The following is a 22,992-nucleotide window of genomic DNA, read 5'->3' as shown; positions in this document are numbered from 1 at the left end:
GCTATTATTTACAGCCGAGTGGTGAAAATTGGGGTACAGTGGTTGATTGAGCATGCTGAACACAAGTACATACCCTTACAAAAAAGTACTGTGCACCATGGTACAATGGTGGTATCAGATGGTAATTCCATGGTACTACATGGTACATAATGGTTACATATTTATGTACCATATTTACATGGTACTCTATGGTACTTAAAAGAATAGTATGGTAATACCATGGTATCACCATGGTATCAGGTCCAAATATAAACTGTAGTTTACCATGGCACTGAATGGTTACATATTCATGTACCATAGTATTTATGAGTATTTAGTATTTACTTAAGACCAAATTTGTTAAACAAGTTTCAGATAAACTGTCCATAATTCTAAAAATACTCTCCAATAAGAAATGTCAAGTCAAGAAATTTTTATTTGTGAAGCGCTTTTCACAACACGCAGCTTTACAGAAAATCATTAATTAACAAAAAATTAAACTGTAATATCTATAAAGTCTTAGAGTGATCATTGTGTCATTTGATTAAATATGATTGTAAATTGTGTATAAAAATTAAATAAATAATAATTGTATTTAGAACCCCTGTGAGCAACCTGAAGGCGACTATGGCAAGGAACACAAAACTCTATAAGATGTTGGTTAATGGTGAAAAATAACCTTGGGAGAAACCAGGCTCACTGTGGGGGCCAGTTCCCCTCTGGCTAATCAACATGAATATAATGCTAATATTATTGTCTGTGTGCAATGCAAGTCATGGTTTAAAACTAAGTAAGTGTTAAGGTCCAGTGTTTATAAAAGAAAAAAAAAGTTCATGAAGTCCATCCTGGATTAACTGCAGAAGTTCACATAGAAGCATTGTCCTTTGTTAGTTGGCTGATGAAGGCTTTTGTTGGCAATTAATTGATAGTCTATGTATTCCATTTCAAGAGTGCAGTTCATCATTAGACAAAGGTGATGCAGGTAGAGATCAATGAGGTGCATCGCAGTTCTAACGGCAGGTCATTTCGGTGAGGTTCGGTAGGGTCCATCATAAGTCCAAGGTTCAGGCAGTGGCATATGAAATATCCGATGTCTTACAGTTGGAGTTGGCATCAGTTAATCCTCTGAAGTCCATCGTAAAAGACCGAAGTGATGTCTGGTTAGCACCGGCTGTAGTTTTTCGTCATCACTCAGCGACACGTAGCAGTGGAGTCCGACACCGAGCAGGATCTGGCCAGCTCTGGTAACCTCGGGATATGAATCCTGAGGTTGAGACATGGAAACAAATAGAATTAGCCTGGCTAAATAGATGAGTCTTTAGTCTAGACTTAAACTGAGTGAGTGTGTCTGTGTCCCAAACAGTGCTAGGGAGACTATTCCATAGTTTTGGAGCCAAATAGGAAAAGGATCTACCTCCTTTTGTGGATTTTGATATTCTAGGAACTATTAACAAAGCCAGAATTTTGTGATCTTAATGAACGTGATGGAATATAGCATGTCAGAAGGTTACTTAAGTACTGTGGAGCTAGACCATTCAAAGCTTTATGTGGTTAACAGAATTTAAAATGAATACGAAATTTAACAGGTAGCCAATATTTCTTGGTTCTAGTCAGCACTCTAGCAGCTGCATTTTGAACCAACTGAAGTTTATTTATTGAACTTGAAGTACATCCTCCCAGTAATGCATTACAGTAATCTAGTCTTGAGGTCATGAACGCATTAATTAGTTTATCGGCATCAGCAACAGAGAGCATGAGTCGTAATTTAGCAATATTTCTGAGGTGGAAGAATGCTGTTCTACAAACATTGGAAATGTGATATTCAAAGGACAGATTGGTATATAACACCTAAGTTCTTCGCTGAAGATGACGTAACAGCACATCCATCGAGAGTCAAATTGTATTTTAGCGGCTTATTTTTATAGGTTTTTGTTCCAATAATTAGTAGCTCTGTTTTGTCGGAATTGAGTAGAAGGAAATTTCTGGCCATCCAATCTTTGATTTAATTGATACGCTCATACACTAATTGGGAGAATTGTGAATTTTCATTGGGTTTAGAAGAAATATAAAGTTGAGTATCATCGGCATAACAGTGGAAACTTATTCCATTATTCCTGATAATATCTCCCAGGGGAAGCACGTATAAGTAGAAAAGCAGAGGCCCTGAAACTGATCCCTGTGGCACTCCATACTTTTGTTTGATTTCACAATTCCTCGTTTACACATACAAAGTGGTAGCGGTCTGATAAATAGGACCTAAATCATGCTAATGCAAGTCTACTAATGCCAACATAATTCTCCAGCCTATTCAAGAGAATGTCGTGGTCTATCATGTCGAAGGCAGCACTAAGATCTTAAAGCACTAGAAGAGAAATGCAGCCGCGATCAGATGATGAGCAAGTCATTTGTAACTCTGATAAGTGCCGTCTCTGTAGTCTAAATGAAGTTGTTGATATATGCCATTTCTCTGTAGAAATTAACATAGCAGGGAGGACACTACCTTTTCTAGTATTTTTGACATAAATGGTAGATTTTAAATTGGTCTGTAATTAGCCAATTCTCCAGGATCAAGCTGTGGCTTCTTAATAAGCGGTTTGATAACTGCCATTTTAAACTTTCTTGGGACATGTCCTAAGGATAGTGAGGAGTTAATAATATTAAGAAGAGGTTCTGAGATTACGGGGAATACCTCTTTTAAGGGCTTAGTTGGTATTGGATCTAACATACATGTTGTGGCTTTTGATTTTTTTATACGTTTTGTTAGCTCTTCATGAACTATGACAGCAAAGAATTGAAGTTGCTCGTGGGGAAAATTATGGGACGCTGTTTTCTGAGGTGCTGTGACAGTCGATTGCATAGTTCCAAAATTATTTCTGATTTTCAATTTTATCAGTAAAGAAATTCATGAAGTCATTACTATTGTGCTGCGACGGAATATCTGGTTCAGTCGATGATTTATTCCTAACCAATTTAGCCACAGTACTGAATAAAAACCAAGGATTGTTGCGGTTATATTCTATGAGTTTGCTAAAATATACTGACCTGGCAGCTTTTAGTGCCTGTCTGTAGCTACAGACACTATCCTTCCATGTCCCGCTAACTACCTCCAATTTTGTATTTTTCCACTTGCGCTCCATTTTCGGAGCTGCTCTCTTGAGAGCATGAGTGTGATCATTGGTGCAGGGCTTTTTTCTTGAATTTTCTTTAATCAAAGGGTGGTGACACTATCAAGAGCTCTAGAGAAGATTGTATTTATATTTTCTGTTATTAAATTAAGTCCATGCATGTTTCATAACACATAGTTATCAAAAATGCATGTTAATCATCTTCTAAATATATATGATGGTGTGGTACTCCAAGGTACTTCAAAGAATACCATATGACAGTGGTTCTCAACTGGTTTTGCTTCGGGACCCAGATTTTACATTGGTAATCAAGTGGCGACCCACCATAGTAAAAGCATAACCTGTATTTAATGTATCCTGGGTCGCATTTCCTTTTATCTTGCATAGTATTGGTCATGGTTGTCAAGTATAAGGGCATGCATCAATTACATTATTTTTGTTGTTGACAAAAGCTACAGGAAGTTTGCTTTTCCCCCTTTTAAAAAAGAAACAGCATATTTATTTAAATGAGCCCATTATTATGCTGTTTGTTTCCTAATTTCACAGGAGGAAAGGCTTCTCATTACCATGGTTAGGTCAATGTTGCTAGTCTATAATAATATATAATAATAATAATAATAATCTATAGTATAGATGAAAAAAAATACTCACCTAAACAAATTGAAACTTAACTACAACTGCCACTGTTGATATAAAAATTATGTGTAATAGATTCTACCTATAGATTTATTTCATATGAAGCTATAACATTTTCTACAAATATATCAGTTACTCATGTAAAATCATAAAACTATTTTGTAAAGGTGATGTGTAATGAAGAAAAAAAAATGTAGCGCATTGCACAGTGTTGCTCTTTTCCCCCTCAGTGCTGTTTGGCATGTTCGGGCTGCCTACTATTTGAGAGGTTTGACTTGAGTTTCTCCGTAACGCATTGATCTAGAAAAGTCTCCCTAGAATTGAAATTGATCTCATCGGTTTTGAGGTCTGGGCACCGCAATGTCGAAAGAAGCACAGTTGTTGCGCGAGTGCCAGAGAGCAGAGCAGATCAAAAGCGCGAGCTGGTTCCGTTACACTCGCACGAAAGCTATAAATTGCACCTTGAAAATATTGCAGTGCTGATGAAAAGCCTTTAGCTGCGAAATTATCATTAAATTTGCCTCGGCAGTCCTAAATAGGCTATCACTTGGGCAGCAGCCAAAAAATATTCAAGGGAGAACCATGGCATTGTTCTTTCCCTGCTGTTCGCAACCCAGTCCGAATAGACCTGCGACCCACTTTTGGGTCGTGACCCACCAGTTGAGAAACACTGCCATAGGACATGCCAAAAACCCATAGTATTACCATGCTATATTGTTCAAAAAACATGTTATTATCATGGTATAATGTCCAAAAAACATGGTAATACCATGGGATTTGGTACCTGGTACTGAATGATTATATTTATGTACCTTATTTACATGGTAAAGACATGCATGGTATTACCATGGTACATATCCAATAAACATGGTATTACCATGGCATCATGTCCAAATAAACATGGTAAAACCATGGTCATTTTTATTAATAGGCTACCATGACAAAGAATTATTACATATTCATGTACCATAATACTTGCATGATACTCCATGATACTTCAAAGAATACCATAGTACATGTCCAAAAACATGGTGTAACCAATTTTAAAATACTCGTAATCTGACTACAGTTACAGTACTTTACTATTAATTACATGTTAATTAGGCATCGGCATGAAATTGTTTATTATATGGAATTTTTTTCTCTTTTTAAAAAAAAAAAATATTTTACATTTTTCACTCAGCCTAACTATGATATATGTTCAGTAACTCTTCGAGTGTTTTCAGAAAAGAGGAAGAGGGAGAAGTTTGTTAAATTGCACACAGACCTAATACTCGTCATTATCCAGGTGAAGATGGAGCATTCTAAATCAGGTTTGACCACTGGATGTAGAGATAAAATTTCACTTTTAAGGTGACATGGGGAAAGAAACATCACTGTGCAATGTAAACTCTGCCTTCCAAAGGTTAATGTCCTGTCAACTGCAGAGGATTCAACGTCAAATTTAAAGAGCATTTGAAGATATGTTTGCATTTTTTCTTAACTTTCTTAACTCCTGATGAACACATTTGAAGTATTAATTTGAATTATCCCTCTGTGTGTAATATATCCATGTGTCACTGTGTTTGGAAGGTTTTGTCCATCAAACGCATCAAAATGCCCAAATACACATTTCATATTCGCAATGTAATCCAATTGCATAAGCGGTGTAAATATAGTTTTAGTTTCGTAAATTGCTTTTGTATTTGGCTTCTAAGTGCACTTTTGCTTTAGCGATAATTTTGAGACCATTTTTGTGATATAAAATATATATAACTGATCTGATCCCTTACCACACAAGGATGGCGTTTGTAAAATGGGGAAATTACATGACCACAGTTGTGTAATGTGCCCCGGGAACCTGTCCGTATTTCTAGATACTTCCATAAGAAATGCAAGTGACATCAAATAATAGAGTTAGGTTGGAAGTAATCCAAAAGTAAACTGATTAAATTACCCCAAAAATGTAATCTGCAAGATTATATTATTGATTGTAATTTTTGTCATGTAATTTGTAATCAGTACCCAAATACAATTTAGAAGTAATCTGCCCAGCACTGGGTATAACCAAAGTACTTTTGATATAAAGGCCACCATGGCACTGAATAATAATATATTCATATACCATAGCATTTACATGCCATTTTGGTACTTTTTTGTTTGTGTAGTCCTCCATGTAACAAAGACTTAGCAATGTGAGTGAAACTTGGAGACTTTGTTACAATAAAAGCACTAAAATTCATACAAAAGTGTGAAATCCCTAAAAGTATATCAATGTTTACAATGACTATACTTACAATGGCTATATTCCCTTTCATGTGCATTTTCGGAGCTTTGTAAAGCGATAATCAAAATTCTTATATTAATAATCCAGCTGTCCTATTGAAATGCCTTCTGGGAATCTCGTGAGTTTAGCATTGGATTAATTACCCTCTGTTTTGCTTTTTGCATGGCCATGGGAGGTTTCATAGAGAAAATTGCTTTCTAGCAAAAGGCCTTTCTTTCAGCCCTTTAAGAAAGCCACATAAACACCTCCATTATCCAAAGCAATTGTCACTTATGCGAGGACATACCGCTGAGACAGATCCAACAATTGCATGATGGCGATTATCCTATATTTGGGTTGACTCAAGTTCCTCTAATTATATCAAATGAGAATGCATTTCAATTCAGTTGTCTGAAACTGAATCCTGCTCCCTAAAGGATTATAACTGCACAATGGTTTGCTGTATAAGTGCCCAAAAAGTGAAATTCGAGTTTCCTACATAAGTCAAAAGGACATTCAGCATAGCATTGTAAAAAATGTTATTAAACACCCAAACCCCTGGAGAGACTTCAAGTATGTAGAAAGAGCTATCATCGAGTGAAGATGAGGATGCTCTCTTCTGTGTTCTCTTTTTCTAGAACCTCCACGCACGCCAGCCGCGTTCTAGGTACCACATCCATTTCAAAGCATGCAGAAAGACCCTGCCCTCTCTGATAAAATTATATGCTGCCAGAATGATGTATGTAGTCATATAATTTTTATTGCTGCCACTTTATCTGCACTTCCTGCTGGCGCTGTTTCTCTGCCCTGTTGCCCTCCCGTTTTCCCACATCCCTCCCATTACTCTGTCATTACCAGTCATGGCAGCCAGGTACCGGCGACTGGGTGCGAAACCTGCCCAGCCCGCAACGACTCTGTCTTAAATCAGTAGAAAAGAACAAGCCAGTGTGTGTGTGTGTGTGTGTGTGTGTGTGTGAGATGCCTCCTCACAACACAAAATTTACAGCAAACTCATCCCTCACCAAGCGAGATGAAGCATCGCCTTAGAATACCATGCACTCCATTTGCATGAAACCTTTTATCTATTGATGGAGATTTACCTGCAATGTTTACCTTACAAGGTGAACTATGGCAAGAACATGGAACTTGAAGTGAATTATTCACTATGGCTGCATACAATTGTTTGACTCTGGCAGGTTTATACTGGGTGACACGACATGTGCATGCACTAACAAAAAGTAGGCCTACCAAAAAGTACCATAGTAGCCTACTCTATAGCCAGTGCTGGGCAGTAATGGATTACATGTAATCTGGATTCTGAAATCAAATTACAAAAATTAAGTACTTGTAATCAGATCAAATGACATTTTGAAATACTCGTAATAAGTTACTTTTGTATGGATTACATGATTACATGTTAATCAGGCAACTGCAATAAATTGTTCATAATTTATTGATTCCTCTAATTCTTCTTTTTTTTAATCTTTTATTCTAAATCAGCCTACTGCTGATATACAGTATATAAGTCTTCAAGTGTTTTCGGAAGACAGAGGGAAGGGAGGGGGAAGAGTTGTGAAATTGCACACACAGACCTGATACTAGCATTGAATTACACTGAAGATAGAGCAGTCTCACTTAGCATTTGATCACTGGATTTACAAAAAGCATTCCACTTTTAAGGAGACACAGGGCAAAAACATTAATGTGCAATGTAAACTCTGCCTTCCGAAACTTAATATGCTATCCACTCCACTGCAAATAATTCTGTGTCAAATCTAAATAAGCATTTGGAGGTGTGCTTGCATATTTTCTCAACTTTAAATTGCATATCTAACCCACTCCATAATTATTATTTGAAATAATCACTCTATGTTTCATATAACCATGTGTCACTAAGGTTTTGTCAAACACATCAAAAAGCCCAAATACACATATTTTGGATTGATCCACACCTAAATGCAGAATAATTGCATTATTTTTTTATTTTTTTGGCTTCAAATTATCTACTTTTTACAACTGGTAGAGCATAGCGCTAGTAATGCCAAAATCATGGATTCAATTCCCAGGGAAAACATAAACTGATACAATGTATACCTTGAAAGCACTGTAAGTCGCTTTGGATATAAGCATCTGCCAAATGCATAAATGTAATTGTACTGGAATGTGCTTTTACGATCACTTTTGAGACTTTTGAGAGTTTGTCTCAGAGTTTTTTGTGACATTGATTCACAAATATAAGTGGCATGATCTGTTATGTCACATGGATGGCGTTTGTCATCCCGAAATTGCTACATTTGTTAAACAAGTCCCGGACAACTTAATTCTAAAAACTCTCCCAATAGCTTTCTAAATCTTCTTCTAAATAGCCTTGTTGATGGTGGGAATTATTCTTATCAGTTAATGTGTTAGATTACATAACTGATTACAATTTTAATCATGTAATTTGTAATCATTACTGGATTACAATTCCAAAGTCATCTACCCAACACTGTTTATAACAGAGCTTTAATGGGGGCCAACTTGGTAGACAATGCTTTGGAATATACTGTATAGTGAAACTATTTAGTGGTATTATTTTGAGGGGAAAGAGCTGTATCTACATAAATCTGTTATGATCTATTTTGGGTCATTTTGCATTCATTTACTACTTAGCAGCAAAGTTCTGGAGTTTGGAGTCTTCGACTTAAAGGAATGTTCCAAGTTCAATACAAGTTAAGCTCAATCGACAGCATTTGTGGCATTATGTTGAATACCAATTATGTTGAAAAAAAAATGTCCCATGTCTATAAAAAGTAATAATAATTTGCGGTTACAGTATAAGGCATTTACAATGGAAATGAATAACATGATTTTAGTGTGATTAAGTCAGGGATTTATCGCGTTACGGCATTTACCAGATTACAGTTTACCGGCTTTACTCTGTCTTGACAACAGCTGTAACTTTACACAAATAAGACATTTTATCACACTAAAATAATGTTAACATGTATAATGTTTATGACTTGTGGCTATACTTTGTGTATTTTAATGTTTATTGACTGGACCCATTCACTTCCATTTTTAGTGTCTTACTGCATCTGCGATGTAAAGAAGAAGAAAAAAATGAGGGATGTGTTGAAATAATTTTTGTGCTAATCAACATTGTGCCACAAATTATGTGGATCAAGCTTAACTTGTATTGAACCCAAAATATTCCTTTGTCTTTCTCACTTGCACCCCCAGCAAAAAGACAAGCTCTGCCTCAAGTGAAATTACAGTTTTTTAGACGTTACCATGCTAATAATGTGTTTATTTATTTATTTTGACATATACTATGGAATGCTTTAAAGTACTGTACTATGCAGTACTAGGCCAATGTTAATACCATGGTACATTGATATTGCAATTATTCGCATCTGTTACCATATTATCATATAAAATATGTAATGGTATAATCAAAGTAGCATTACCATCTGATACCATCAGATTTTTTATTTTTTTAAATATTGCAGCGCAATTGTATTCACATGCTTGTACCTAATGTTCTTGAAAATGTTCTCGGGCACGGTGATTTATCCTCAAGACAAAGAGAAAATATGGTTTACCTTCAAAAGCTCTCATTTTGGGAGCTTAATAGGGAACATTAGCTTTGCAAATTGGGCCGAAATTGCGTTTGCTGTATCATTTCTATAATCACTGCCATTACCAATAATTACTGCAGCAGTCGCATTGAGATGCAGGACAGTGGCTATGGGAACAGGCCTGTACCCTCATTCTCTTTGCAAAACACTCCCCCTAGTGCAACACTGTTACTGAACATTTAGCACAGCAGTCATGCCAGTATTCTCACCTCCCTTTATTTCAGATTATAATTTCTTTTAATTAAGTTACTGAGTTTCTCACTGGCAAAAGAAACTGAAAACATGTGGTATATTGATTGTGATTTGGTCGAGTTTATCTTGACTACCCTTGTTGTTGACTGCTGTTGTGGGGTTTCCACACCATTAGCAGTCTTAGCTTTTTGCCCTTGCTTTGTGGTTTAAAGAGCACCCAGATAGTTGTCAGAACAGCTGTTCAGAGTCCTGTGAGGTGAACTGATCACAAACAACATTTCGGCATCAATGGTTTGTCATGAACGACAGCATGGGAATACCAAGTATCTGTTGCAATGGAAGTGGGATTTTAAATATTCCATTCTACAAAGTGCAACCTATTTATTCATTAGCAATTCATTAGCTATTCATTAGTGACAGAATTAGATGCTGAATGCGCAATTCAATCAAACGTAGATTCTTTAATTAAAAGGGCAATACAATTTAAATGGTTCTGTCAATTCTTGTGATGTTCATAATTGTATGAGTGCAAATGTGTGCAGATATTTTTAACCTACAGGCTTCATCTTTGTGGCAAGTAGTCATTTGTTTTAAGAGTGACATTTTGGATTGTAAATTAGAAATCCAACAGTACAGTAGCAGTGTAAATCCACTACAAATTACTAATTACTTTTCTAAAATTATAATCAGATTACTTTACTGATTACTTCATTGGAAAATAATCACATTACTAATTACTTAACTTTTAATTTACTTTCTACACTTGTCACAAATTATTATTTTTTTCACTCAAAATAATGTCTGCTTTCTCCTTGTTCCTTTTTGCACATCCTGCAGCTGTCAGATAAATTTAAACAGACATACATATGAACATGTGAATGCACATTTTAATTGTATAACACATAAATAATATTTTTTGGAAATTTTTGTAACCGAAGTAATGTGCTTAAAAAGTACTACCCTAGTATTACTTTCATTGAAATTCAGTAACTGTAATCTGATTATAAGATATTAAAATGTAATACATTACACTACTTTTGTGCCTAAAAGTAATTCGATTACAGTAACTAATTACTTTGTAATCCAATTACACCCAAAACTGTACAGTAGTATCGTTTAGTATTGATTACACAGCCTTTACACATTGTAATTAATGTGTTATTAATTGTATACAACTGTATGTTCCATATTATGTATTCATATTTGCAATGTTACATAAGTAATTGAGCCATCACAAATATAAGAGAAATACAAGAACTGCACTTTTCCTTATGGCTGCTTACCGTGATTTTGCCAAGTACAACAATTCCTATGAACAAATCAGATTTCGGGGTTATGGTTAGGCTTAGAGCTGGGTTATATGGGCTTACATCAACCTATCATTTACCTCTGATTTTAGGAGTAGTTAAAGGTTAGGTTAACTGTAGGAGTTATAAGTGTTTATTTGATAGGAAAGTTTTTCCAGGACTGACATAAGATGTCCTATGTCCTACTATAGCCATATATACTGTATCTACATTGTGTATACTTATATAAATATACAGTACATCTATTGTTTACCTGCCATCTTTTTCCCTAATCCAACAAAACATTTTATGGTGTGGATTTCTGTATATTTGTATTTAATTTATTTTATTTATTGAGTGTGTTTAAAGATGATTCTGAGATTCATAAAGGAGCCTACTGTATTTCATACAGTTAAATAGTCATTCTATGCTGATACATTGGGCGAGAGAACATACAATACATCTTGCATTTTCCTATCAGCGAGCCAGTCTTTTTTTTTGTCTTTTAAAATGCCTGTCTCTCTGTATTATGATCTTGTTCAGCTCCAGCTAGTGTATATCTCTTTGTAGTTTAAGCTTGAAATGTCACTGAGTGCTACTTTCCAACACAATTTAAGGCTCTCAAAGGTCACTCTATTCAATGGTCCGTGCTTTCTGTTTATTTGTCTCTTTTTCTTTTTTTTTCTTCTTTTTTTTAGTTTAGTAACTTGTGTGGAATATGTCACATTGTATGTTGGTTTTGTCTCATCACACAGTCTCTTCTCTAGTAACTGTGTGAGCTCTGTGCTTCTGTTCACTCATGAGTGATTCTGGTATCTGTAGCTGGGAGACATGTTACTCTTTATTTATTTCCTGCCTTCCCAAGCAACACAATGATAATGTCACAGCAGAATACAGTATACAGTATGAGTGGCTGAGGCAGTGGAGGCCATAAATATTTTGCTTGCTAATGCATAAATCACAGATTACCTCCACATTGCATCCTGTAGAGTAGTTATTTTGTGAAACTATCATATGTAAAAATGTTGAACAGTTGCAGCCATGACACTGTGGGTAGTGCATGTGGTCACCATACATAAATGTATGTTAAACTCAAAGGATCTCAACTTTAATGTACTATAAGGGCAAAAAGACCATTCAATGTTCACCAAACTATACAGTATTAATTCTATAACTAGATTATTACATTTTCTGAATAAAATTATTGGTGCTTGCCCATGCAAAACTCATTGCCACAATGCCAGGGTGTTGTTGGCGGTTGCCAGGATGTTCCAATGAAGTTGCTAAGGTGTTCTGGGTGGTTGCTAGGGCATTGCTAGCTGGTTGCTACTGTGTTCTGGGTGGTTTCTGCGTGGTTATTTACCTGACCCAAGTCAAATGGCCAACCCCCAGGTCTTTCTCATCTCTAGATATGCCTCAGATTCCTCCTTCAGTGTTAGTCTATGGGATTTTTTCAGCAATTTTATTCTCCACCAGGTAAAAAGGTTTCATTTGAGGCATCATTCATGTCTATATATCAACCACTGTGGGACAAGTTATGTGCCAAAATTTAATACTTACGCATCTTATACCCTAAAATCAGAGATAGCGTAAATGTTGCTTTTTGTCTACACAATTGTTGTGATCATAGTAGACATTTAGCTCAGGTCAGCAGTAGAATGACTTTTGGTTATTCTTTCTGTATCTCTCGGTCTCCCTCTCTTTCCTTCTTTCTGTCATAAAATCACAGATTAGGTGAGCAAATTTTCAGACACACTGAGGAGTACCAGCTGCCATCATTATGGTGATGTGCGCTTTCAGCAGGCAGAGCCCCTGGCTTCCCGGTGTGTTGATTATGGCCCATTATGTTATTTGTGCAGACATTGTTTTTAATCGTCCTGCACCCGTTGCCATGGCAGCGTGGATGGGGCAATGCTTTTGAGGGGCTGATGGGGTCTCGTAGCTTGCTGCTGTTTTATCCGCTGTTTGTTTACCGTTCACATATTTCAACGCTGTGGTGAGGCGTGCAGGGCTAAGTCCTGAGTTAGTGTTTGTGTGTGTGCCATGTGTTTTATATGGAATAGTCTCCCTTACAAAAAATCTACAGTTCTGGCAAACTAGCCACAAATGTGTCACAAATTTGCAACAAATTTGCCACTAATTATTTTCACATGCAAATGAGATTGTGATTCGCTGCAAATGATTGCCAGAAGTTTGCAGCTCTTCACCAGTAGTGGTGAACCTGCAGCAAACCTTTGGCAACAATAGAGAATTTGCCTCAGGTTTTCCGCAAAGCTCATTTGCATGTGAAAATAATCAGTGGGGAATTTGCAGCAAGTTTAGGCAAATTTGCCATGAACTCTCGATTTCTGCTGTTCTCGGGTTGGCCACCTCCTCTTTGTGCATAGGTATCTGTCGGCCTGTTTGCTTTGGAATGTTCCAGTACTCTGACATCGGCCCCATTATGCTGAATTACTAACAAGCACCATCTTCCTTCAGACATATTTGCATCAGTTCAAGAGTATTTACCCTTTTCTGTGGCATGACTATAAGTATGTCGCATCAGCCGTGTGGGAAACCTGGGTTCTTGTCCCATGCTGAAACCAGGAAGTAATCAAGTTTGCGTAATAGTGAAGAGCACAATTCGGAGATTGTATTTTCCCTCTAAGAACATTTTTTCTCCACTGACGGTTAGGTTTAGGGTTGGTGTTAGGCGTCCATCCCAGATGTGTATGACTTTCTTTCTTCTGCTGAACACAAATGAAGATATATATTTTATATAACGAAGAATATATCAGCTCTGTAAGTGAATGGGTATAAAAATTGTAAAGCTCCAAAAAGCACATTCTCCTCCCTGCCCAGTAGGTGACAGTTTGCATGAAGAATGCAAATAGCCAAAAGCAAAAGAAGAAGAAGAATGTGAAAGTGGAGATTGATGGTAAAAAAGTAAAAAAATATTGATCTGTTTCTCACCCACACTTTTTATTTAGCTTCAGAAGACATGGATTTAACCACTGGAGTTTTATGGATTACTTTTATACTGCCTTTATGTGCTTTTGAAGCTTTAAAGTTTTGGTACCCATTTACTTGCATCGAATGGACCTACAGAGCTGAGACAGTATTATAAAAATCTTTGTTTGTGTTCAGCAGAAGAAAGTAAGTCACAACTTCGGCCACTGGTGGCAGTGCTTCACATTTCGAAAATCACGGACTGAGTTTAACTGAAGAAATGTCAAACTGCTGTTTCCGAATTCACTGCGAGATCAGTCTGATCCCTCAACATTAAAGCTCACCTTCATTGACTCAGAACTAAGAATTTTCACTCACAAAAATTAACATGGTGGTAAAATGAGTTTTGGAAATGTATCATAGTAATACCACGGTTTAAAGTACCTTGCACTACCATGTAAATATACCATGGTATATGATTAGGTAATTATTCAGTACCATGAGAGTACCATATCACCATCTGATACCATTATTGTTCCACCACAATATATTTTTAAGATTAGCACCCTCATGAGAAATCACATCGAACATACGCTCAAAAAATTGCAGTCTATTTTCAGTCTCTGAATTGAGTAATCTTTAAATAGTGTACATATTATGAATTCAGAATAAATGTATCAGGCTAACTGAAATAAATGAGGAGTATGAACTTATAAAACTTAGTAACAATAATAAGTTTTAAACAAAACAGTTTGGTAAATGGCAAAAACAACAACATTTGCTTCGGAATTAATTTAAGTAATTTTATACTTTGAAAAGTTAAGCATATTTAAAAAAATTAAATTTGTCTGCCAGGAGTGGTTTTTTTGAGTGTAGTTTTTTTGTTACTAACCTGTAGAAATGTAGAGTCTCTCTATAAATATGAATAATATGAATTCTTCAGCACATTTTATTTCTAGATTACTGGCAAAATTAAAGTACTTTATTTTGTATCATAAGCTTGTTCATTTTTATGTTAACTGATCTTTGCTGCATAAATATATAAATGCCCTCTGTAATTTCAACATAGTTTCCTTTGAATAATCAGATCCACATCTTATATGGAAAACATTGTGAATATGAAGAAGTGGATGGTTTGGGCATGTATTTTCCTTAGATATTTCAGACTAGCCGAAGGTGAAAAGACAATTGTTTGCATTTTATCTAATATTCTTGCATGTTGGATAGCACAAAATTCTCTTTTCTCCGTCTGTTTCTCTATCTCCTGCTCTCTCTCTCTTTTGGCAGCCTGTAATTTTTCTTTTTCAATCACACCGGCTTCCATGGCAACTCTATCTGCTGAGTAGCCAGACAAGCTCTGTGAAATTGTTCCAGGGCCTCTGTAATTGGGTCCAGGTTAGATGCAGAGAGTAATGTAGTGCGCCGGGAACATTATAGATGCTCGCTGTATGCTACGCAGACGGCAATGTTGGCTTTGATGTGACAATGTTACCTTTCACATTATTTCAGTCATAATGCGCAACAGCTCTTTTGATTAAAGGCTCTGCAAAATGAAGAACAAATAGTGTATGTCTGCATGCCCTTCAGTGTTAGGAACCATATGTTATTTATGAAAAGAGATGCTATTTGGATCATCTATTATGATCTGAATAACTAACATATATGGAGGAGAAAATCAGGAAATATATTGACAATAAATACTGAGAACAAAATATGTATTTTAGCAGATCCTCTCTTATTTCTTCATGATTCTAACTTGGTATTTGTAAAATAAATGTATTCTTTAAAAGAACAAGAACACAGCTTTGTTTAGAGTAAAATACAATTAAAATGCACATTATTCAGAATAATCCTTTATCAGGCATAAAGCAAGAAGCTTGAGGTAGTGATTATTCTCACTCATCCTGTCTGAACTGCACTGATTTCAAAGCAGCATTGCCAGGTTTGTCTCTCATGTGAGTGCTGTGGTCCATCAGCGTCACCTAAAGGACATTAAGTATACAAAGAAGAATCTCAGCAGGTGCTCTTATTGGACGTTTCTGCTTGGTTGCCTCCTGAGGGTGTCCAGAATAAGCAAAAACATGTTTAACTTAAAAATCTTATAGTGTGTATGCTATGAAAGATTTAAGTACTCTGATCAGATAAGATACTGTCAAGACATGTTTAAAATTCTGATACTCTGCACACTTTAACACTTGTTTTCCAGCTAACGTTCCCAATCAAAACCAGTCCCAAAATATTCTGCTGCATTTTATTTGTGAAAATTAACTGTTTTCCCATTACATCAGGGTCAAACGTTACTAATGCCATTTGGATTTGTTGATAAAACTGCTTTCATCAAGCAGGAGGCAAGAAAATAGAAAATCTAATTCTCCACTGTAATGAAAATGTTTTACCCTACAGGGATGACGGAGGCTCTAAGTCATTTGAATTTGTTTTCACAAGACCCCGTGTGTCATGATCTGATAAATGACCTGCCAGGAAGAGAGGAGTTTTCTTCCAGAGGTTCTTTGACAAATAAGAAAGCCAGAGGAAATTAAAGTGGTAAACTTTTGTGTTAGCGAATCCAAAACACTTCCAGCATTCCAGCACCATGTCCACTGCTGTGCTGGCTAAGGGAACTCCAGCTTTTTCCTTCCTGTAACATGAAAGAAGGATCTGGAGGTTGGAAGAGAGGAGAATCCAATAGGATGAACTAGAGCATTGACAATCCTTCATTTCTGGCTATTCAGTTCAATGAATTCTCCTATGTGTAATAGGTTTTCTGAACGTGGCTTGTAATGTAGCCCTTTTTTCCGCTATCATGCGTTTTTTCATGGAGAGGGGCAGCAAGTGGCTGAACAGGCGGGATGCCATGTGTCCAGAATACTCATCATCCAAATTACACGTTCCTGGCATGCTGCACCATCATGTGTAACAGTCTCCATATTTATGTAACAGAGATGTATAGCTACACACTAAAATGAAATATAACAGCTATTATATTTTGGGGCCTATAATTGGCAAGCATCACTACTACTGTTGGTCTTACTTATGATTGGAGATTTGCACAAACCCCTAACCTTTAGTATTATCATTTATTTTTTTTACTTTAGTATTTAGAATTTAAAGGGATAGTTTGCCACAAATTGTTATTTTGTCATCATTTTGTCAACTCACCCTCATGCTGTTCCAAACCTGTATGACTATTTATAAACAGTATGTGTGTTAACATGGTTTTAGTGTGATAAAATTGCTTACTAATCTTTTCTGTGTAAAGTTATATCCAATTTCTTCATTGCCATGACAATGTTACGCTATAAACCCTAAAACCCTGAAAGCCACATGACAAAGCTGTTTTAAAAAAAAAAAAGTTGTTTAGCTTTTTTAAAGAACAGGAGGGACGAGTCGGAATAATTTTTTTGTGTTAATCAACATTATTTATCACATGCTGTTGATTGAGCTTAACTTGTATTGCACTCGGAATATTCCTTAAAGGTGTGTAACTTGTCCTTCACTGTTTGTGCTATGGACATGAATAATACCTAAAATATTGCGGCTTGTTGACTAGAGGTGTGCTATTATTTTTCTAAGCTATCGAACTTACGATATTCTCCTGGTGGCCAATAAAATGGGCTGTAAAATATATTTACAGTAGATAACAGTTAAAACTGCTCCATTGTGCAATAATTACATGCAATACACAGCTTAGTCAATTATATTTAACATATCCTACCTCTTCTGCATTACATTCCCTTGCACTGTATATAACAGATTCGTATTTGTACATACGTATATACACTATATTGCCAAAAGTATTCGCTCACCTGCCTTTAGACGCATATGAACTTAAGTGACATCCCATTCTTAATCCATAGGGTTTAATATGACGTCAGCCCACCCTTTGCAGCTATAACAGCTTCAACTATTATGGGAAGGCTTTCCACAAGGTTTAGGAGTGTGTTTATGGGAATTTTTGACCATTCTTCCAGAAGTGCATTTGTGAGGTCAGACACTGATGTTGGACGAGAAGGCCTGGCTCGCAGTCTTCACTCTAATTCATCCCAAAGGTGCTCTATCGGGTTGAGGTCAGGACTCTGTGCAGGCCAGTCAAGTTCTTCCACACCAAACTCGCTCATCCATGTCTTTATGGACCTTGCTTTGTGCATTGGTGTGCAGTCATGTTGGAACCCCAAACTGTTCCCACAAAGTTGGGAGCATGGAATTGTCCAAAATCTCTTGGTATGCTGAAGCATTCAGAGTTCCTTTCACTGGAACTAAGGGGCCAAGCCCAGCTCCTGAAAAACAACCCCACACCATAATCCCTCCTCCACCAAACTTCACAGCTGGCACAATGCAGTCAGACAAGTACCGTTCTCCTGGCAACCGCCAAACCCAGACTCGTCCATCAGATTGCCAGATGGAGAAGCGTGATTCGTCACTCCAGAGAACGCATCTCCACTGCTCTAGAGTCCAGTGGCGGCGTGCTTTACACCACTGCATCCGACGCTTTGCATTGCACTTGGTGATGTATGGCTTGGATGCAGCTGCTCGGCCATGGAAACCCATTCCATGAAGCTCTCTACGCACTGTTCTTGAGCTAATCTGAAGGCTACATGAACTTTGGAGGTCTGTAGCAATTGACTCTGCAGAAAGTTGGCGACCTCTGCGCACTATGCGCCTCAGCATCCGCTGACCCGCTCTGTCATTTTACGTGGCCTACCACTTCGTGGCTGAGTTGCTGTCATTCCCAATTGCTTCCACTTTGTTATAATACCACTGACAGTTGACTGTGGAATATTTAGTAGCGAGGAAATTTCACGACCGGACTTGTTGCACAGGTGGCATCCTATCACAGTACCACGCTGGAATTCACTGAGCTCCTGAGAGCGGCCCATTCTTTCACAAATGTTTGTAGAAGCAGTCTGCATGCCTAGGTGCTTCATTTTATACACCTGTGGCCATGGAAGTGATTGGAACACCTGAATTCAATTATTTGGATGGGTGAGCGAATACTTTTGGCAATATAGTGTATTTTTGTCTTATTGTGTATTTCTAGTTATACTTATATATGCTTTTTTTAATTATTATTATCTCTGTCTTGTTGCTGTATTGTTTGTGCACTGGAAGCTTCTGTCACCCAGAAAAATCCCTTGTATGTGTAAGCATACTTGGCAATAAAGCTAACTCTGATTCTGATAAAAGGAAAGACTCAAGCCATATCTATAAACCAGAATATAGAACCTTGGGGGTGGGCTCTTTTGACTTGTACCAGTTAGAAATCACCTAGCAACCACCTAACACACCCTAGCAACTACATAGCCATACCCTAGCAACCACCCAGAACAACTTAGGCCATGTCTACACTAATCCGTTGAAGTTTAAAACCCCTGTTTTCAGTTTTCTAAGGTCATTGTTTTCCAAAGTATGCGGTTATGGAGAGCATTTTCAAAAGTCTCTTGTCTAGTGCGGATGAGAGGCATAAACATAGCAAAATCAATGTGTTTTTTAAACTTCAGCTGATTTGTGTGGATATGGCCTTAGCAACCGGTTACTAACAATTCCGGATACTGAAAATCCCCTAAGCTGTGTCCTAAACGACACACTATACACTATGCACTTGACTTACAAAATATACTATGCACTCAGCCATCTAGTATATGTATTTTCAAAGTGTAGTATCGTCCCAAATGGAACACGAAAGCATTTGCTGTTTAACAGCTGACGGAAGTGATGTTTCAAGCGCATGTGATGTGTTGCCGCTAGCTTTAGCATGTTAGCCAACCTCAGTTCAACACTTGTATCTTAAACAACGGCTTGGGGTGATGGTATCATTCAACTCACATTTGTAAGGTGCTGTATCCACTGAGTTTCACTAGCTGCTACATTCTTCATTATTTAGAACTGTTTTGTCAGACTAGCAGCGTAGCCAGGTAACTCCGCCCCTTCCGCTATATACGGTAAGCTGCGTGCGCTGATTGCATGAATTGCCCAACATTCCACACTCAGTTTTGATGGTTGAAAAAGTGCATCATCCGGGTACTTAAAGTACACTTCTTTTTGCTGCATTTTCAGTGTAAACATACTACTCACACTACTTACACTACAAAATGCCATAGAATAGTGCAAAAGTGTGCAGTTTGGGACGCACCTTTAAACTTTCACTGAAGGTGGGCCATTAAGTATCTTGGGACCTTAATATCAGAAATACTTGGGGACAGAGGTGGGTAGAGTAGCCAAAAACTGTACTCAAGTAAAAGTACAATTACTTCAAAAAAATAATTACTCAAGTAGAAGTAAAAGTAATAACATAAATAATTACATGAGTAAGAGTAAGAAAGTATCCCATTAAGAGTACTCAAGTAGTGAGTAACTCGTTACTTTCACAAATGACATAATGGACGTTAACTCCCCTATATTCCATTGCATAATACACATTTAACATGTATTACAGAATTATTATTATTATTAATGGAAATTCTGTTATCATTCACCATCATGTTGTTCCAAACCCGTATGACTTTCTTTCTTCCATGCAACACAATTAGGAGATATTAGACAGAATGTTTGCCACTACTGAAATGAGTCACTATTTACTTTCAGTGAATGTGTTTTTTATATATATATGGTGACTGAGACTGTCAGTCCCTAACATTCACACACGTCACACTGGTATGGAACAACATGAGGGTAGAGAAATGATGACAGAATATTAAATTATGGCTGAGCTATCACTTTAAAGAGAGAGTTTACCCAAAAATTAAAATTATCTCATGCCATCCCAGATGTGTATGACTTCCTTTCTTCTGCAGAACACAAATTAAGATTTTTAGAAGAATATTTTAGCTCTGTAGACCAAAATTTTGATGCTCCAAAAGCACATAAAGGCAGCATAAAAGTAATCCATAAGACTCCGCTATTTTGTAGGAGTGTCAATTCTGAGTGAGCCACTCGTTCCCTACTTTTGTTCACTCATTCTTACCCACAAAATGCACTCTAATTTTTAGTGTACATTTGATGTACACTCGACAATGGTTAATTGCCCACAATCCACCACGGGGAAGACGTACGAGCTGGGAGTTTACTGCTTCCTTCACTCCTGCAATATTTAATTTCATGCTGAATGCAGTAAATTACTTTTTGACAGATCATTACTTGATTAAAATAACATAATAACATATAGAGAGGCAAAACATAAAATGTGCTTACTCTTTATATTAACACACAGTATATATTAAAAATGACAAACAGAATGAAGATTTATTGTATAAATATATTATTTAATAAGAATAACAAGTAAGGCCCAAGTATTTTAAAATGTCATGTGACGTTGTTTCTGCGACAGCCCCAGAGCTCCGACACTCACGTCCGAATTCACTAATTTCCTTCACTTACTGCTGAGACATAGTGCACTAACTGCCATTCACTATATAGGAAATAGTGAATGAGTGAACGATTGCGGACACAGCCACTCTCTTCGCCATACGATTGCCTCGCGCCCACACATCTCTCATGCGCGCGCCTCGCTGTGCACGCGCAGAAATGCGGTCTGTTCGCGCTCCAGTTGTCGATCACGCGAATGCCAGTGATTTACACTTAACTTGGATGTTTACATGAATTTATACAGTTAATCCGCCTGAAGTATCTGCGATAGTTTCCAGTACCCCCGCGAGGGCACGGGGTAAATGCGTAAATACTGCTTATTACATGCGGGACAAAGCGCACTGATATATTGCTGCACTAATTTAAAAATGTACACTTAAAAACGGATGTCATAAGAGCGCAGTTACAAAATCTCCCTGAAAATTACCATCTCATTACACAGAAAAGCCCGCGTTAGGATTAGAGCCAAAACTTACCTCAGCGTGCTGCCTTAAATTGGAGCTGTGATTTGTATCTTGAAATATCAGCTTGTCTTGCTGTTAAATGAAGGCATTGCATGACGAAATTATTCTTTTTTTTCACTGTGCGGAGCGAAGAGTGTTTCACTTTGAAGAATTTGATGCTGCTGCAGTGATTGAGTGACGGTCTGTGACACCGGCTCCGCGCGCGCAGCTGTGTGAACTTCCGCTCTCGTAAAAGTCCCATTCAATAATCTCTCAATAAATTACACATTAATTAAAATTTAACCCAGTAATGTAACGACAGTAACGCCACCCAATGTAAAGTAAAAGTAAAAAAATGTCATTAGAAATTTACTTGAGTGAGAGTAAAAAGTACCCACTTTTAAACGTTACTCAAGTAAATGTAACGCGATACTACCCACCTCTGCTTGGGGATGGGCTATTTTAGCTTGGGCCAGTAAGCAACCACCAAGAACACCCTAGCAACCACAATGCAACATGCTAAAAACCACTCAAAACACCTTAGCAACCACAGAGCAAGACCCTGGCAATCACCCACAACACCCTTACCTCGTGACTTTGAGTTTTGCACAGGCAAGCACCACTCACATTTTTCTTCAAAAATTTAAAAATCTAGTATTAATAATAATGTCAATGTTCGACACAGATCTAACAGTGCCATTAGCATTTTAAGGGAGCAATTTTTTTATATATATACTTGTCAATACAGCTATTTCCAACATTCACAAATTGATATGTTTTCAGAAGTCAGTAGCAATAGATAAGAGATGAGCGTGTTGGAGGGGTGACCTCGAGGAATGCGGTGGATCTGTGGCACCGTAGCTGAATTGATGAGCCCTTATGGGTAGTGACAGGCAATAAAACCGAAGTTGATTATAAAAACGTGCGGACTCAGGCTATAGTATCAGTTAACACATCCTGTTTTCACCTCTGCACTGCGATCTCGCTTAAGAAAAAGGCTACTTTTGCTCCATTTCTCTCCCTCTTTTTCTCTCTCCCACTCACTTTACAACTCCAATGCATTTGGAACCAGTAGCAAACATTATCTAAGCAGGTGGAGAGAGGGAAATAGAGGCAGCGCAGAACGCAGTGGTACCCCTGCCTGTCTCGACAGCCCCCCTCCTCAGAAACGCTTTA

The 22,992-nt window shown here is 37.3% G+C and overlaps 1 long non-coding RNA gene across 1 annotated transcript; it reads right to left on the bottom strand.

Moving 5' to 3' along the window:
• Positions 1-397: 397 nt before the first annotated feature.
• On the bottom strand, positions 398-22,027 carry LOC127455455 (uncharacterized). Its single transcript, XR_007899674.1, has 2 exons — positions 21,850-22,027; positions 398-1,243 (listed from the first exon to the last, which is right to left on the bottom strand). It is a non-coding gene; the product is annotated as an uncharacterized LOC127455455 (long non-coding RNA).
• Between the last annotated feature and the right edge of the window lie 965 nt (positions 22,028-22,992).

This window comes from Myxocyprinus asiaticus, chromosome 17, assembly GCF_019703515.2.
Source record: "Myxocyprinus asiaticus isolate MX2 ecotype Aquarium Trade chromosome 17, UBuf_Myxa_2, whole genome shotgun sequence".
In the NCBI taxonomy this organism is placed as follows: domain Eukaryota; kingdom Metazoa; phylum Chordata; class Actinopteri; order Cypriniformes; family Catostomidae; genus Myxocyprinus; species Myxocyprinus asiaticus.
The sequence above is the reverse complement of the archived record's forward strand: the minus strand, read 5'-3'. Positions and strand labels throughout refer to the sequence as shown.